Raw genomic sequence first — 17795 nt, forward strand, 5'->3', positions numbered from 1 at the left:
TTCTTATTTTCATTTCAAATGTTATTCCCTTTCCTGGTTTCCAGGCCAACATCCCCCTAACCCCTCCCTCTCCCCTTCTGTATAGGTGTTCCCCTTCCCATCCTCCCCCTATTACCATCCCCCTCCAACAATCCCTTACACTGGGGATCCAGCCTTGGCAGGACCAAGGGCTTCCCCTCCCACCGGTGCCCCTACTAGGCTATTCATTGGTACCTATGAATTTGGAGCCCAGGGTCAGTCCATGTATAGTCTTTGGGTAGTGGCTCAGTCCCTGGAAGCTCTGGTTGGTTGGCATTGTTGTTTATATGGGGTCTCAAGCCCCTTCAGCTCTTAAAGGAATATGTTAATTCATGATCTAGACCCCTCAGCATCTTTTACAGAGAACGGATTTAGATGGAGACTGCAAAGGATTGGCTATAAAATCACTGAAACTCGAGCATCTTTGCTAGATGTAAAAGGCATTTCAAAACCACCGTGAACATTTTAAGAACAATTTTCTTTAAGTGAGGAGAATATACATTATCTTACCTTGGACAATGTAGTAGACTTCAATTTGATCAGAAAAAAAGATATAGGAAAAGGTCTCCAGGCCCTCCTTTTCAGGCAGTAGTTTAAGTCAGTAAAATTACAACCTATGAGCATTTGCCCTCAGAGTCTCACATATTTTTATTTTAAAGGAATTGATGTCCTTGGTGTGTTATGGAGATGGCAAAAACGATTTCCCTGGAAAGACGGGGACTAAGAATTAATACAAATAGAAAGTAAATCTCCTTTCTGACCACATTGGACATAGCTGGGCATGTGACCTGCTTACCTTATCAGGCTCTGATTACAGGAGCAGCAACAAGAAGTGAACAAAATATTAAATACTAAAAATACGTTTTCCTGCTTTTTAATGCCCCCTTTCCTTTGGAAAAGGACTGAAATGAAGGACTATCCTACCTCCAATATGAACTATAAATGCAAATGAGTCGGCCAATTAAAATGTTTGCACATAAAAACCCACTTGAATTACTAACCGTTCAATAGAATAACACAGTTAAGTATACAAAAGTTTGTGCTTCCCATGGCAGCTGTTTGGAAAGCATGTAATTACAGCGATAAGAATTGGCTCATTAGCGTAATCTGTTTTCTTTTAAGTATCACGACTAATATGTACACTTCCTTATCTATAGCTAAGAACACTTAAAGAATCTCATAATGTTTTGAACGCATGCCTCCAGTAGATTATGGAGAAAGCAGCTTCTGGATGTATATTAGTGGTTAGCTCTGTCGGTAAACCTAACCCTAAAAACCTCAGTTCACTGCCTCCAGAGCTTACCACACCATACATCAGCATTTTAAGTGATTTCTACTAAATAGACATGAAAAAGTAAGCAAGAATTATTATATTGTTCCTTGTATATTACAACCCTTTTTAATAAGATGTAACATTGTTGCATTATAAGGATTTTTTTTTCATTGGCTACAGAGATGGCTTGGTAGTTAAGAGCACTGGATACTATTCCAGAGGACCCTAGGGTTTGATTTCCAGCTCTCCCAAGGAAGCTCTTTTTTTTTTTTCTTTTCTTTCTTTTTTTTTTTTTTTTTTCCCGGAGCTGGGGACCGAACCCAGGGCCTTGTGCTTGCTCTCTACCACTGAGCTAAATCCCCAACCCCCCCCCCAAAGAAGCTCTTAACCATCCATAACTCTGCATCCTCCTCTACCTTCTCTGGGTGCTAGGTACCCTAGTGGTGCACAGACATACATGCAGACAAAACATCCATACACATAAAATAAAATTTAAAAAATGAACTTTAAAAGGAAGAACTTTTTCCAGAATCTTTGCAAGCGACCTCAGTTTAAGATAAAATATTAAATAAAATACTATGTAAGCTAGTGTGAGTTCAGGGTATTAAATATGCAAGTCACATGAAAATGTTCTGTAGTTGTTATCTTTGATTGTTATTACTGTCAGTTTGGGTAGGTGAACTCTGTCTCTCAACTTGAACTTGCCTTGAAAAGGAATCTTTTCAACATTGTCCTCTCTAACTTTTATAAGCTTTGTAGTTCGTCTTTGTTCTTCCTGGAACACATTGTCCTGGAACCTGACTAGAAATATTTGATTCTGCAAAGCAGGTAAAAACAATTGAGAATTGCCCAAGCACACATACATAAATCAAAATAATAAGCACTCATAGAAAAAAGTCACCTTTGTAACTTTTTCTGATTTCAGTTACTTTTCCTAAAAAAGAATTTATCATTGTAATGAAATAAAAATTGGATTCTTTTTAGATATTGGATTTTTATACCAAATGTTATAATCCATTTTTTTGTATTTAAAATCGATGAAAGACATTGTATTAATCAAGATTCTGTAGAGAAGCAGAACTTACAGAAGGAAAAAAAATACACACACACACACACACACACACACACACACATATACAGAAAGAGAGAGAGAGAGAGAGAGAGAGAGAGAGAGAGAGAGAGAGGGAAAGGGGACTTATTAGAATGACCTATAGGCTGTGGTCCAGATAACCCAACAATGGCTGACTATGAATAAAAATCCAAGAATCCAGCAGTTGCTCAGTCAATGAGGCTGGATGGCTCAGCTGATCTTCAGTAGATGCTGGGATCCTAAAGAAGTAGGCCTTAATGCCAGTGAAGGAATGAATATGCTAGCAAGGTGAGAGTAAGTAGGTAAAGAGCAAACATTCCTCCTTCCTTGTCCTTGTATGGGATTCCAGCAGAAGGCAGAGCCCAGAGTAAAGGTGTCTATTCCTGTCTCAAGATCCAGATTAAAGGCATGTGTCTTCCTTTTCTGGACTTTAGTTTATTCTAGATGTGGCCAAGTTGATGACCAAAAATAACCATCACACACTGGAGTTTCATTTAATTTAGGTCTTAAGAAAATTTAATTGTTTCATCATAAATACTTATCAGTCGATAACTATGTGTTCTGAGTTTACTAATAATTCAATACATTAGTATTGACATGTGTAATTTTGAGGAGTCATTACAATGCTGGCTCCATAAGAACCTCATTTTCCTGCTTTTATAACTATTTTTTTTCAGCTCTTGTGTGTCTGGATATGAGAACTTCAGTCATTGAACCAGTAAATGGCCAATGGTTTCCTACAAGTACTGTTAAATTTCCAAAGACATTCCTGGGAATGTCAAGAATGCATACACCATACAACACAGTGCAATGGGAAAGTCGAAAGTAAATGAATGCAACTCAAGGTAGCATAGCAGATGCACGGTCTGAGAACAGCAACATTCTAGTCCAAGGCATCTCTGACCGTCCTGAACTGAATATGGGAGGCAAGGAAAGAATTCAAAAGAAGTGATTGTTTTCTCAAGAATCAAAAGGTATGTGAAAATTCACCAGTGTACAGAGGCATAGGAATGCAACGAATGGCAAACATCGACTTTAAAAAGAAAAGCCAGGGGTTGGGGATTTGGCTCAGTGGTAGAGCGCTTGCCTAGCAAGCGCAAGGCCCTGGGTTCGGTCCCCAGCTCCGGAAAAAAAAAAAAAAAAAGCCAGTAAATGTTAGAAGTACTTCATGTGCTGGAGTAAAGGATTCAAGCCCTATTTTATCAGTAAAACCTTGAGAGAGCAGGGCAGGTTGTTTTCAGAAAGATCCCTCTCACTGTAGAATAGACAGCTGGTTGCAATCCTTTAAGCCCCAAGGCTGTATCATTGCACCGAGATGTAATGAAATTTCCTCATTTCCCAAATCAAGTTGATCCTGTAAAGATCCACAAGTTTGAATGAATAGAATTAGGCAAGGAAGTAGAACGTGAAGAAGGTTTTTGAATGGTTTTAGAGTTGCAGCATCACCAGGATAGCTAGAGCAGCAACAGCTACAAAGACTTGGCACCTGACTTGGTCTGGTCAAGGGTAAGTGCTATTAGAGAATCCAGGATGTGCTGTTGGGTTCAATAGAGAGATCAGGCTTGAATATTAAAATGACAGATGTAGCCGGTGATGCCACTTTTGATTTTAATGTACGCATGGAATCTGGGAGGACTTAGGATTGAAATGGAGCCAAAAGTGAAAACCAACACTTAGTTTTCTGAGTTGGTGAAGGAGAGCAATCTACGAAGAACTTGGTGAGCAACAGTGGGAATTATAAAATGCAAGATTGTTGAGTGCATTAAGCAAGTCTTGTGAAAGGAGGGGTGTATTGTGGTATGTGTGCACAGTGTCACTGGTGACTTTCAGGAGAAGGCTGTTAATGAGGGGAAGCCAAATTCACAATCAACTGCAGGTAGACCACACCTGGGAAGCTCTGGTTGTGACTGAAGAGACGAGAAACTGAAGCCTTGGTAAAGAGCTCTGAGCCACGGAGCCGAGCCATTCAGAAAGATTAGACCTGATTCTAGACTGAGTTATAAAAACATATCCATTCTTGATTTTTTTTCTAAGATGATCCTAAGGAGAAAGCATTGAGAAAATTAAGAATTTCCAGACATAAGAAAAAAATAAATTACGTATAAAAATAAAAGTCAAAGCTTTAGGGGTAAGGAGGGGAAAGGTGGGCTTTCTTGAAGATTCGGGATGTTTGAAACACGGAGATCTTGAAAAGAAGAGGGCACTCATCAAACACTTGTGAAATTAGCAAATGTAGCTTCCGGTGTCCGGGTGTGGCAGGATGGAATGATAATCTTCCTCCATTCAAAGTCTACATGATAAAATGTTTAGCTTCAGAAACACTGAACTTGAGTTCACAGAATATGCTTATCAAAGCATCGAGCAGACAGACAGAAAGCTGTGCTCAGAGCAGGTGGGAAGGTATGACTGGTTAGAAGGGGGCAGCGTTAAGAGAGGGTGAAGAAAAGGAATCTGTAAGTTAGGGACATTCCCAGATAAAGAATTGTTCACTTCACCAAATCACATTTGAGTATTGATAATTGGTAAGCAATGAGAAATATTTTTTCCACATCAGGATGTTTCTCGTAATATTTCACAACACCAAATAGATAGAAAAGGTAAAATAGGGGAGGAAGGTTTCTTACAGAGAAAGATAAGATACTGAGTGAAAGTTGCAGAGGGATCAAGCAATTGTTTTCTAAAAAGCAATTCTGAAAGGAAAAAAATAAGAGACGGGGAGAGAGAAAAGAAAAATTGCACTTCGCTATGTTCCGAGGAAATGGATTGTTTCAAGACTTTTTGAGAGAACAAAAAAGCTTCAGTCGCCTTTCCACTTTAGCAGAAAAAAAGTTCTACTTTAAGGGCGATTTGGGGAAAGACAGGTCACTAATTTAATTCTGTAAAACGTTGCCTGCCTCTAAAACTCCTTGTCCTCTGTCTTGATCAAACATTGCGATCTTGTTTGAGCCATAAATCATCCAGTGACACAAATAAAGTAAGCGACGTGATTTTGCTCGGGGACCTAAGGCAGACATGCTGACTGACTAGCTAACAGAGAGAGGAATCTACCTGTAGTCCAAACCCATCTCCTCATACTGCACGTGGGCGTAATTCTACCACTTGCACATATTTGGTGTAAGCAAGAGTAAGGACGCTATACTTTATTTTGGGAAGGATGTAAACTGTTTTATAACTTAAATCTATTTTGTAAAGCATCTTGCAGTTCTTTTCAGTTTGCTTGCTTCAGACCGGTCTGTTTCAATTCTGAAACGCATGTTTTCAAGTCTTCTGGAGTTTCTATTCAGCATCTTTCTCTGTAAGGAAGTTCGGGGAGCTTGTAGAGACTGACTTTCAAATCCCAGGCCACCCAAAGGGCAGGATTCATTGTTAGCATAGATGATGAATGTTTCCTCCTGGTTTTGCCTTGTCTGTTTGGTGCTGCTAAATGTGGCATGGGACACACCCCCCAAAATTCTTCACAGTTCATCTGCTATCCAGGGTGCCAGAATTGACTGGCACCCTGAATGTTTACTTAGTGACATTTAATATGCGTATTACAATGTAATTTTAAGGTCCTTTCTGATCATCAATGACTGAACAGGGCAGGGTTTGGATCTAGACTACAGAGGCCAAATTCCTTATAAAGAGAAAAGGCCTTTGCTCCTTTCTCCAATGAGGAGATTTCATTGCAACTATTTATATGTGAATGTACACTGATTTACACTTCTAAAATGGCACAATTATGATTGTGCTTACACGACCCTATTTTTTTAAGTTTGACCTTTAATAACCTTCAAGACCTCTCCCCTTTTCACCTTCCCTGGCATCTGGGCAAACTGTTGAGAGACTCTATCAGACACTGGGTGAAAGTTCAGGTCAGGCAAGCTCACTTGGTCAAGCGTGTTTACCTGGGCTCTATCCTTTAACCACCCTGAAAAACTGAGCCTTTGAAAAGTCTGGGTTTTTTCTTTATTCCAGTACTAGCATTGCCCTGGATGACACACATTTAAGAAGCTGGGGGAGTATGGGGATGGAGGTGGAGAGGGGCTGGCAGGAAGCAAGAGGCACACCGTTTCCTGAAGAGCTGCTTTTATATTTGTGTTTTACTATTCTAAGCAGTTCGGGGTCCCCCCCAAAGACATATCAAGTCTGCAACACTGAGTCAAGAGGATCCAGAGTTTCAGGATAGCCTTGGCTACATTAGAAGGATCCTGTCTTTAAAAAAAAAAAAAAGGATCCTGTCTTTTTAAAAAGAAGCAATCGTGCAAGGTTTGGGGAGACTTTCTGTATTTGTTCCTGGGCAGTTGCATGCTGCTCAAGTGAGGGGTTTTTTGTTTGCTTTTTGGCTTTGGCTTTGAAGTTTCTGAGAGCTGTCCACATATGTGGCCTTCTTTAAAGAGATGCTTCAGCTAGACTAGCTTCCTGTAGATAAGCCCCTTGGGGCTCTGTGGATGCCCCACAGAGCATTGCCATGGCTACCAGGTGCCATCGTCTCTGTGGGGGCATTTCAGAGAAACCAAACAGCAAAACTGAAACTATTTTCAAGTATCAATCTTTCTCTATTTTCTAACATTTACACCATTAGGCAATCTCGAATATTGTTTACTGTTTCAAAGATGGTATATCTTCCTTTTGGATGAGCTGATAGTGTGTATCTTTCATTTAAAAATTAATTGTGCCAGACAATTAATTGTGCTTTATCAAATTAAACTGCTCAATTTCATATAGTGTGATAACATTGGAACATGTCCAAGATACCATCTTTTCTAATACAATTTAAATGATTAGGAAAACAATAATAGCCAGGCAGTGGTGGTGAATACTTTCAATCCCAGCACTCTGAGGCTTAGAGGCGGGCAGATCTCTGAGTTGGTCTATAGAGTGAGTTCCAGGTCAGCCAAGGATACACAGAAAGACCCAGTCTTGAAAAAATAAAAGAATAAAAAAAGTTTCTAATTTAAAAAAATATCATTTACTAAGAGCCCCTTCAAGTAGAAAAGATTTACTGTGTCAGTTTCATTTCTCAAGTAATTAATAGCCATACTTAATTTCACTTATCATAGTTGATACTTTTTTTCTTTTTTTATTGGTTATTTTATTTGCCTCTATGAGGATGTTCCTCCACCCACCCACTCCTGCCTCACTGCTCTAACATCCCCCCTACATTGGGGCATCAGCCTCCACAGGACGAAGGGCCTCCCCTCCCATTGATGCCAGATAAGGCCATCTGCTACCTACGTAGTTGAAGCCATAAATCCCTCCACGTACTTAGAACAAAAATTTGGCTACCTATTTTATTATCATTATTGTTACTATTGATAGTTTGTATAATAATTTTTAGTATTTTTACATTGGTTATAATATGTATAACTATTACTTAATAGCACACACATTCTAATTTTGCACTTTTTTCTAGACAAATAACTGAGATGAAATAATCTTTAACTTAACCACAGTTATATAGTTTTAACAAAAAAAAAGATGTATGTGCCCTGCAATCACCAGGATTCAGATGGTGTTGAATAGGATAAATCAGAGACGCGGGGCTGGGGATTTAGCTCAGTGGTAGAGCGCTTGCCTAGGAAGCGCAAGGCCCTGGGTTCGGTCCCCAGCTCTGAAAAAAAGAACCAAAAAAAAAAAAATCAGAGATGCTAGTTATAAAAGATGGTATTTGTTATGAATTACTGAACATAGCTAGTGTGGAGTTAGAAACTGTCACCTCCTGATGGGACGGTGGAAACAATGTCTATCAACAAAGACTACTGAAAAGACGTTTTCACAGAGCCAGAAGTTCCTATGCAAGATGCTAAAAGAGGGGAGTAATCAATATTTGTACCCCACTGTGATGCCTGTGAACCACAACAGTAACAAACATGGCTGACTGTTGGCAGAGCCAATCTTCTGCATGCCGGCTGACCCACAGCCCTCTGGGTTCCTGATCACAATGACTGTGTCCTGTCTAGAAGAGGGTTTCACAGCCCTCCCCCTTGCTATGACTCTTAAAAAAAAAAAACTTTTGTTAAGTTCCCTAACTTTTTTTGATAGGTTGGTATTGAGATTACAGTAGCTCGATTTTGATTTTGGTAGGATGGCTATTTTCACACTAATCTCTTCTGATCCTTGAGCATGAGAGCTGGTCTTTCCATCTTCTAGAGTCTTCTTTCCTTTAGTATCTTGAAGTTTTCATTGTAGAGGTCTTTGTTTCCTTGGTATTTTATTACTTTTTTCCTAGATTGATTGATTGATTATTTACTAAGCTTACTATTTCTTTTTGGTAGCTATTGTGAATGGCACAATTTTGCTAATTCCTTTTTCAATGTGTTTGTCTCGGTGTGTAAGAAGGTCACTGACTTCCATGTGTTGGTTTTGTGATCCGGCCACCTTGCTGAATGTATTTATCAGATCGGAAAAGTCTTAGTGCAGCTCATGGGGTCTTATCTACAGAATAACATCGTATGCGAGTAGGAACACTTTAGTTCTTCTTTTCTTGTTTACTTTCTTTTCCTGTCATTTTGTTCTAGCTATGCCTTCAACCATGGCGTTAAATAGACATGGGGAGACTTAGCACCCCAGTTGTGCTCCTGATCTTAGTGGAAATGCTTCGAGGTTTTTTTCCCCATTTAGTCTGAAATTGACTGTTGTTTTCTCATCTGTAGCTTTGATTATGTTGAGCTGTGGTCTCTCTATCTCTAATTTTTCCATGAATCTTATCACTAGATGGCTTTTCGTCAAGGGTTTTTAATGTACCTATTGAGATGAGGTTTCTCTCTTTCTGTGATCATTTAGAATTATATTCATCCAATTCACGTATGTGAACCATCCCTGCATCCCTGGAGTGAAGCCAACTTGGTAATACATGATCATTTTGTTATGGTTGTGAACTTAGTTTGAAAGCATTTTATAGAGAATTTTTGCATCTACATATATCAAGAAGATCAGCCTCATCCACAAGGGAGGGAAACAAGAATTCTGATTGCAATACAATATATGTCAGTGATGGTTTTCATTTACCCAACTCATGTAGATCCAGGAATGAATCTCACAGTGAAGAATTTGCCATAACGGTGAGTTAAAGATAAGACTTCCAAAGCCTTACTTTTCTCTCTGTATTATAGACAAAAGATGGACTCTTTTCAACAGCGAAGGACTCCATCTTTTATGTGGGGTAATTGTTGGCATAAAATCAACATAATAACTAAAAATATATATATTTAGAGTGAAACGAACTCCAGACTCGAGGCTGTGGTTCATGGGGGAGGGAGAAGGGAGGGGGAGGGGAGGGGAAAGGTAGGGGAATGTCAATGAGGGCAAAGCTGTTTCTGGTTTGAGCCTTCACTACAGCAGCTAAGTTGGGAGGAAGGAAGAGTAGAACCACGGGATACAGTGAACATATCCTTACAGTAGACTTGGATAAGCAAAGCCCCTGGTCAAGTCTAAGTTCATTTATTCAAGAAACCTTTGTGAATCAGACGCAGTATTGTGTACTGGGTATAGAATAATCGCCAGGCAGACATGCGTCCCACCCTAGTGCAAGTTAGAGTCTAGATGAGAAAATAGAACAGCAGTGTGTTCTATGGCTATGTGTGCATAACTGAAGTTTTTCCTGCAGTTGAAGAATGAGACAGAGAAGACTTCGTCTCGGGTGGGTACATCATTACAAGCTGATTGTACCTGATTTGGAAAACTTACCACCTCTCCTATATTGCTATGGTGATGTTTCTACAGCTATGTTTTAGAATCTATGTCAAAGTCTAAGTATAGAACACCTCTCTGTCTTTGTTTCATCCACAATGAGGTGCCAGATTCAGTGTAAACTGGGGTTTTTAATTAAACCAGATAGTGAGCGCAATGTCTTATATAAAAGAGTTTGAAGAATCTGTACACTTGAAACAAGCTTTATTTTAGAGTCATAGCTTAATTATGCAATACCCAGTAAGGGCTGGATACCATGACTTCTAACTCTTGCCCATGTTCCTGAGTTCAATTACACTTTATATTTAAGGAAGTGAAATTCCTGATGAATAAGATAAGCAGTTTTGAATAGTCATTAATAATGTCTATTAATGTCTATGCTATCATTTAGATGACACTACTAATCTGATAGAAAAATGAACTTTCCCTTGAAAATGCTTGATTCAAAGGATTTGAATGGCTTCAAAATGAAGCCATTAGAGTAGGCATTGTAATTTAATGAACTTATATAATAATCTAGTTTTTTAAAGTTTCAGTTCTAACTCATAATTTTCCCTTTGGAAAAAGTTAACTTACTCAAAAAATATTATCACAGTTTTATTTTGCAATTTTTATTTGAAACCACCATTTTCCTAAAGTGCCTTATCAAAAAAGTCTCCTATTTGAATTATTAGAGTTCTTTCGTGTTAAAATTGCCTTAATATTTCTTTTGCTTTAGACATTTTTAATGATGTCATACTAAAATTCAATTTTAAGCTCAGCGATTTCAGTTTAGTGTATTGTTGTTTCCATATTTTCTTCACTATTAGAGCATAAATTAGCTTGTCACAATGTTTAAATGTTTTAATTTTTAAAAGCATTTATTAAGAAACATGGATGCCAATCCTGTCACAAAACCTTTGACCTACACTCTGTCCGGGCTGAAAAGTATGCTAGGCTAATGGTGGCACAGAACTTGTTGGATTAGTCAACCAATATCTGATTTGACTTAAGGCCCACTACACAAGAAGAAACCCACACCCAACATTGCAAGGGTAACCAAGAACAAGAGAAAGACTAGATAGCCAAAGAGTAAAACCAAATGCATTTGGGCAATGATACTTATCAATTAAAAGACTTCTAATGATAGTCTGCTGTACTCATAGATCAATGCTTATCCGGTCATCATCCGAGAGGCGCCCTCTAGCAGCAAATGAGAACATATACAGAGACCCACGGCCAGACATGAGAGAGAGAGAGAGAGAGAGACAGAGACAGAGACAGAGACAGAGAGACAGAGAGAGACAGAGAGACAGAGAGAGACAGAGAGAAAGGGAGAGAGAGACAGAGAGAGACAGAGAGAAAGGGAGAGAGAGACAGAGAGAGAGAGAGAGAGACAGAGACAGAGACAGAGACAGAGAGACAGAGAGAGACAGAGAGAAAGGGAGAGAGAGACAGAGAGAGAGAGAGAGAGAGGGAGAGAGAGAGAGAGAGAGAGAGAGGGAGAGAGGGAGAGAGAGAGACTAAATTGAAGTTATTCATCAAATCCCTCTTCCCAAGCTCAGGGAATTCATCACAGGAGGAGACAGAACGATCATAAGAGTCAGAGAAGAGAGGGCATCAGGAGAGCATAGCCCTCTGAATCAACAAAGCAAGGCACATGTGAGCTCACAGAGACTGAAGCACAGGACATACAAGGACATACAAGGACATACAAGGGTCTACACGAGGTCCTCTGCATATATATTATTGCTATTAACTTAATGTTTTCATGGGCCTAATGACTAAGAGAATAAGTGGGTCTCTACCGCTTCGGCCTGGTCTTGGGACTCTTTTCCTAATGTTGGGTTGCTGTGTCCAACTTCAATGTGAAAGGTTTTGCTTCATCTTGTATTTTATTTTGTCATGCTTGGTTGTTATCTCTTAGGAGCCTGTTCTTTTCTAACGAAAGACAAAAACAGAGCAGATCCAAAAGGGAAGGGAGGTGGGGAGGGACTGAGGAGTAGAAGGAGGGGAAACTACAATCAGGATATTGTGTATGAGAAAAGAATCTATTTTCAATAAAAAAGCTACCTTTATTCTTTTTCATAAAATTTAAAGTATTTACATTTTAATTGTTAAGACTTTGAGACTTAGAAAAAGCTGAGACAGAATATGCTGGGGAAAACAAGTTATATATAGCAAACTTTCCTTTTTATTTTATTTTTTGTTACTTTTGGGGAGTCATTTCTGTTCTATAGTCTGTTGTATAAAAAACGATTGCATTTTGCCCTCCTTAATTTTACAAGTGTAGAATGTATCTTTTTAATCCTCAACTTTGGCTAATTAAAGACTTCCAATCCTCTATCAGAATAAGAATCAATAGGAGGTTGGTTCCATTGTCTCATCAAACAGATAATCCCTCTTAATCACAGACACCTGAACCTGTATGCTACATAATTTAGTGATATGTGGTCACCAGTCTTGAACACTGTTGAATGTGCTTACATTAAAACATAGGCATTTTCCATGGTGAGACATCTGTTCATATAACACAGAGTAGGGCCCTTAGTCATTTCAGACTAAGACAATGAAAGCCCGCATTCCCTTAAACCCTATTAATTCCCCTTTATCAATGATACTATTTCCTTACACTCTATTTACCACATTGTTTTCTTTCTTCAGTTTCTTCCCATATTTCACATAATTTCTGATAATTCCCATCCTAACAGAGGAAACAAGCCCTGTGCACCTTCTTCTTCATCTTTCTTTTCAGTCTGTCTCCTTCTGTCCTTGCACCATGAGAACTTAGTTAGCTCTTAAGATAGGATTTAAAATGTTCTCTGAGAAGTAGGTAAAGGGGAAGATGCTGAAACTATATAACATTCTCTCTCTCTCTTTCTCTCTCTCTCTCTTTTCTCTCTCTCTCTCTCGCTCTCTCTCACACACACACACACACACACACATTCACACACACAAGCACACACATAGGCACACATATGCACTCACACAAACATATACACGCACACTTTCATACAAAAAGTACAGATAGACCCAGGCATACATTTATGTATATGTGCCTGTGATTTAGGAATACAATGTAATGTTTAACCTAATCATCATGATCAGCAGATAAAAGTAGCTTGCTACTTATGAGAATAAAGGTTTTTAACTATTTTATCTTAAAATACAACTGTGTCAAAATAGCACAACAGTGAATAAAACTATTCAATAAATGTGATTTCTAAAAAGGGCTGAAGATAACAGAGCACAATTTTTTGCTTAATTTCTTACCCTGATCTTTGTGAGTTACTTTACAACATAGAAAGGATGCTTTTTGCGTTATTCTGGTTTCTGGGAATAGAGAGCTAAGAATGCAAATGTAGGATGTTTAATTAGAAAATTTTCTTAGAAATTGAGAGGAGTCAGAAAAAAAGAGAAATAAAAAAATTAGCAAGAGGGCCCATTCATTGTTGAAGTTATTTCTGTGGGCCATGGGCCTTGGTACTATCTGCACTTCATAAGAATGATACAAGATAATTCTTGAAAATTTCACTTCAACTGTGGGATGCAGAAGCATTTATCGAGGGGACTCTGTCTTCCTAACTCCATTCCCTCCCACCATAAGTCAGAAAATACCGCACTGGGAAATTACCTTTTAAGAATCCAGCTGGGGCTAATGTCATCAAACAAAATTCAGAGCAGGAAAAAAAGGTCTACAACTCCAGTATTAGAAGGGGAAGATGATTGGTAGGGAAAGAGGGGTCTACTTCAGCAGCTGAGGGTGGGGGTGACGTCACAATACATGCAACAATGTATCTCTAAGTTTGTCTGACTGAAACCTTTCTTTTTTGTTTTTTCCTTTTCTGTGGGGGGAAGGGAGGGCAGGGAACTTGCAGTGAACTTTACTGATGGTATTCAAGAGAGTAGGGAGGGCTCCCTAGGCCCTTTCTGTTATTGTGGGGGTCTGGGATGGGAATTGTGACGGAGATGCTCAGTGTTGGGGGCCGAGTTGGGATGGGGACTCCTCAGCAACTGAGGGCCTCGCTCTTGCTCTCAGTGTCCTTGCGGGGCTGGGGAGGGTTGAGGTTGTGGTCCAGGGTTTCTTACTCCTCGAAGGCCATACTAGCACCCTGTTGCTATAGCTGTATTCATTATCATACCAGGAAATGAGCTTTACAAAGTTGTCATTGAGAGCAATGCCAGCTCCAGCATCAAAGGTGGAAGAGTGGGAGTTGCTGTTGAAGTCGCAAGAGAGAACCTGGTCCTCGGTGTAGCCCAGGATGCCCTTTAGTAGGCCCTTGGATGCCTGCTTCATCACCTTCTTGATGTCATCAGACTTGGCAGGTTTCTCCAGGCGGCATGTCAGATCTACAATGGATACGTTGGGAATAGGAACAGGAAAGGCCATGCCAGTGAGCTTCCCGTTCAGCTCTGGGATGACCTTGGCCACAGTCTTGGCAGCACCAGTGGATGCAGGGATGATGTTCTGGGCTGCCCCACAGCCATCACAACACAGCTTTCCAGAGGGACCATCCACAGTCTTCTGAGTGGCAGTGATGACATGGACTGTGGTCATGAGTCCTTCCACGATGCCAAAGTTGTAGTGGATGACCTTGGCCAGGGGGGCTAAGCAGTTGGTGGTGCTGGATGCATTGCTGACAATCTTCAGTGAGTTGTCATATTTCTTGTGGTTCACACCGATCACAAATATGGGGGCATCGGCTAAAGGGGTGGAGATGATGACCCTTTTGGTTCCACCCTTCAGGTGAGCCCCAGCCTTCTCCATGGTGTTAAAGATGCCAGTAGACTCCATGACATACTCATCCCCAGCATCACCCCATTTGATGTTAGCGGGACCTCGCTCCTGGAAGATGGTGATGGGCTTCCCATTGATGACCAGCTTGACGACCAAGATGAGAATGGGAATTCTCAGCCTTGACTGTGCCATTGAATTTGCCATGGGTAGAGTCATACTGGAACATGTAGACCATGCAGTTGAGGTCAATGAAGGGGTCATTGATGGCAACAATCTCTACTTTGACAGATGCAGAGAAAGCAGCCCTGATATATAGGTGCCCAATAAGGCCAAATCTGTTCACACTGACCATCATCTTGTCTGCAGGACGAGACTGGCACTGCACAAGAAGATGTGGCTGTCTCTGGAACAGAGATGAGCAGAGAGCCTGAAACCTTTCAACAATTAAAAATCTCACCACTTGTGAGCTCAGTAGGCTCCAATGAAGAGTTCCAAACTTCTTATCACATAGTTGACCAAGGTCAAACTTGGTGGGTCACAACAAATCACAAGTAAATGAATATGGAAAAGGGACTTTGTAGGAGGAGAAGGGACTGAGGGGGTACAAGGAAAAGGAGGGTAGGGGGCAAGAGTAATCAAAATTGGTTTAGACATGCATGAAAATGTCAAAAACAAATTTAATTGAAAAAAAAAAACCCCGCAAAATGTCCTGTCACCTGTTATTTTATTTCCTTACAAGAATGCTAACTAGTAAATTTAAATGTTTGTTTTAAAGTGTATTAATTCTTAGAATTTATGATACATTTGATCATATTTATCTTTAACCTCTCTCCTTAATTTCTCCTATATCCACCCTGCTTCCCTGCTGCCCAGTTTTATGTATTCTTTCAATTTTTATTTTTAATAACCCATAGATTCTATTTTGTGTCACCATATACTTCTAACTGTGGGGTCACTCATTGGAACATGGCTGATACACCAGGAGCCACATTCTCAAACAAAACTGATTCTCCCTGACTTCAGGGTATACAGTTCCTCCGTTTGGGTAAGGACTCCTGAGCCTCCCAACCGCCCCCCCCCCTTTGCTTGATTGGTTGACCAGCTTGCTCTTATGCAGGTCTTGTAGACATATCCATAGCTGCTCTAAGGTCATGGGTAGAGTGGTCCTGTTGTGTCTAGACGATACTGTTTTCCTCTGGTGCTCCCTAACGTCTGGCTATTAAAATCTTCCTATAACCTCTTTTGCTATGGTTCCTGAGCCTTGGGAAAGGGTTAACATGGACACTCCATTTGTAGCAACATTTTTCAGTCACTTATTCTCTGCATGGCAGACCATTATGAGTTTTTATGGGAACCAACAACCACTGAACAAAAGAAAGTCCCTGTTATCAGATACTTATTAATGAGTTCAGTGAAGAATAGTATGCTTAAAAAAGGTAAGCACCCAGTTCTCTGCTCCCCCCTGTTCCAGAGACAGCCACATCTGCCGTGCAGTGCCAGCCTCATCCTGTACACAAGGTGGTGAAGGTTGGTGTGAACAGATTTGGCCTTATTGGGCGCCTAGTTACCCAGGCATTCTGCTCTGCACTTGGCAAAGTGGGGACTGTTGCCATCAACAACCCCTTCATTGACCTCAACTGCATGGTCTACATGTTCCAGTATGACTCTACCCATGGCAAATTCAATGGCACAGTCAAGGCTGAGAATTCCCATTCTCATCTTGGTCGTCAAGCTGGTCATCAATGGGAAGCCCATCACCATCTTCCAGGAGCGAGGTCCCGCTAACATCAAATGGGGTGATGCTGGGGATGAGTATGTCATGGAGTCTACTGGCATCTTTAACACCATGGAGAAGGCTGGGGCTCACCTGAAGGGTGGAACCAAAAGGGTCATCATCTCCACCCCTTTAGCCGATGCCCCCATATTTGTGATAGATATGAACCACAAGAAATATGACAACTCACTGAAGATTGTCAGCAATGCATCCTGCACCACCAACTGCTTAGCCCCCCTGGCCAAGGTCATCCATGACAACTTTGTCATTGTAGAAGGACTCATGACCACAGTCCATACCATCACTGCCACTCAGAAGACTGGATGGTCCCTCTGGAAAGCTGTGGCGTGATGGCTGTGGGGCTGCCCAGAACATCATCCCTGCATCCACTGATGCTGCCAAGACTGTGGCCAAGGCCATCCCAGAGCTGAACAGGAAGCTCACTGGCATGGTTTTCTGTATTCCTGCCCCCACTGTAGCCACTGTGGATCTGACATGCCCACCTAGCAAATATGATAACATCAAGAAGGTGATGAAGCAGGCATCCAAGGGCCTACTAAAGGGCATCCTGGGCTACACTGAGGACCAGGTTGTCTCCTGCAACTTCAACAGCAGCTCCCACTCTTCCCCTTTTGATGCTGGAGCTGGCATTGCTCTCAATGACAACTTTGTAAAGCTCATTTCCTGGTATGACAATGAATACAGCTACAGCAACAGGGTGGCAGACATCATGGCCTACATGGCCTCCAAGGAGTAAAGCACACACCAGCAAAGACACTGAGAGCAAGAGCGAGGCCCTCAGTTGCTGAGGAGTCCCCATCCCAACTCGGCCCCCAACACTGAGCATCTCCCTCACAGTTTCCATCCCAGACCCCCAAAATAACAGGAACAGCCTAGAGAGCCCTCCCTACTCTTGAATACCATCAATAAAGTTCGCTGCACCCACAACAAAAAATAAAAGCACCCTATAAAAGATCTATAAAGATACGTTATTTAGTGCTAATTAGTATTAAAATACTTTAGTGAATTTATGGCCGTCTGTGGATATAGTTTAACTCATTTCAATGAATATGACTTACCAACCAAGTAAGTGTACTGCTTACTTCTTTTTTAGAAGTCATGCTGAGCTTTCCCATCTGTAAGAAATTTTCAGTGTCATATATATCACACCCTCAGAAACAACAACTGTGATGATAGAGGAGACAGATAAAATGCCCTTTGAAATCAGAGGTGCAATCTTCTATTTCAAGTC

At 40.6% G+C, this 17795-nt stretch overlaps 2 pseudogenes; one reads left to right on the forward strand and one right to left on the reverse strand.

The window, feature by feature from the left end:
• Nucleotides 1–15185, reverse strand: part of LOC134482953 (glyceraldehyde-3-phosphate dehydrogenase-like) — a 36377-nt pseudogene extending 21192 nt beyond the window's left edge.
• Nucleotides 15186–15920: 735 nt separating this feature from the next.
• Gapdh-ps57 (Glyceraldehyde-3-phosphate dehydrogenase, pseudogene 57) lies at nucleotides 15921–17306 on the forward strand (annotated as a pseudogene).
• Nucleotides 17307–17795: the final 489 nt, after the last annotated feature.

The sequence above is a fragment of the Rattus norvegicus genome, chromosome 18 (genome assembly GCF_036323735.1).
Source record: "Rattus norvegicus strain BN/NHsdMcwi chromosome 18, GRCr8, whole genome shotgun sequence".
In the NCBI taxonomy this organism is placed as follows: domain Eukaryota; kingdom Metazoa; phylum Chordata; class Mammalia; order Rodentia; family Muridae; genus Rattus; species Rattus norvegicus.